Below are 1400 nucleotides of genomic sequence, written 5' to 3'. Positions count from 1 at the left end.
AGCCACCAGAAAAGACAGATGCTGGTAGGTCACAAGCCTCATGGTAAAATATAAAGTAATAGGGATGGGTTAATTTAAGATGTAAGATCTTTGCTTGGAATACACTAGAGTCATTGGCCAAGTAGTGTTTAACTAATACAGTTTTGGGTAATTATTTTGGGTCTGATCAGCTGGGAATAAATGAGAAGCCTCTGTCAATACTCCCTTTCTTTTCTTCTCCTGCCCCCACCTCCCTCCATTCTACTGTTCTCAGCCACTCCTCAGATGGGGCAAGGCTACCCTTGGAGAGCCAACAAAGTTTGTTATACCAAGTTGAGGCAGAATCAAGCCCCTCTTCCCTGTATCAAGGCTGAACAATAAATCCCACCAAGTAGATAGGGTCCAAAAATTCAGTTCATGCACACAGGATATGTCCTAGTGTTACTGCCAGGGCTCTCCCCAACAGATCAAGTCACATAATTGTCACCTGCTGTAGGAAGTCTTACAACCAGTGGTTATCCACCCACTGAAACATGGCCTTTTACACTATATATGCCCCAGTAGAACATGCATTCAGCCTCTTTTCTGGCTGTGGGATTCAGTTTCTGATCTTTGTTTCAGCCAAGAATTCTGATTTGTCTCATCTCTACTTGGCTTGCTTCTTACCAGGAAACAGAGTCCCGGGCTCGCTATCATGGATCCACTTCGGGAAGCAAATGGCATGTTTGCCTTAAACCTTTTGAAAATCCTGGGTGAAGACAGCTCAAAAAATGTGTTTTTCTCACCATGAGCATCTCCTCAGCCCTGGCCATGGTCTTCATGGGGGCAAAGGGAAACACTGCAAGCCAGATGGTTCAGGCACTCTCTTTGGATAAACGTAGCGGCAATGGAGGTGGAGATGTCCACCAGGGCTTCCAGTCACTTCTCTCCGAAGTGAACAAGACTGGCACACACTACTTGCTCAAAACAGCCAACAGGCTCTTTGCAGAGAAGACTTGTGACCTTCTAGCATCTTTTAAAGTTTCCTGTCGCAAGTTCTACGAAGCAGAGATGGAAGAGCTGGACTTTAAGGGTGATACAGAGCTGTCCCGAGAATCAGTGAATTCAGACACTCTGCTGGTCCCTGTAAATGCCATATTCTTCAAAGGAGACTGGGAGAAGCAGTTTAACAAAAAGGACACCTGGGAGATGTCTTTCAAAGTCTCCAAGAATGAGGAGAAACTTGTACAAATGATGTTTAAGAAGTCTACCTTCAGAATGTGGGTGTACCCCTCGCGGTCCTGAGTTCCTTGCTCGTGCTCCCCCTCCTTCTGCTCCTGATTTGGACCTTGAGATTTCTGTCCTGTGCTCCAATTTGGGTCTCTGTCTCTGTCTCCTTTCATCGCCTGATGAAGGTTAATATTCAGGGGGATGCCTATATG

The 1400-nt window shown here is 45.8% G+C and overlaps 1 pseudogene; it reads left to right on the top strand.

Annotated features, from left to right (window-relative positions):
* The first annotated feature begins 673 nt into the window (after positions 1-673).
* The window catches only part of LOC101989581, a 1646-nt pseudogene continuing 919 nt past the window's right edge, over positions 674-1400 (top strand).

This window comes from Microtus ochrogaster, chromosome X (genome assembly GCF_000317375.1).
Source record: "Microtus ochrogaster isolate Prairie Vole_2 chromosome X, MicOch1.0, whole genome shotgun sequence".
Taxonomy (NCBI): Eukaryota; Metazoa; Chordata; class Mammalia; order Rodentia; family Cricetidae; genus Microtus; species Microtus ochrogaster.
Note: the sequence above shows the minus strand (reverse complement) of the source record. Positions and strands in the feature narration are given on the sequence as shown.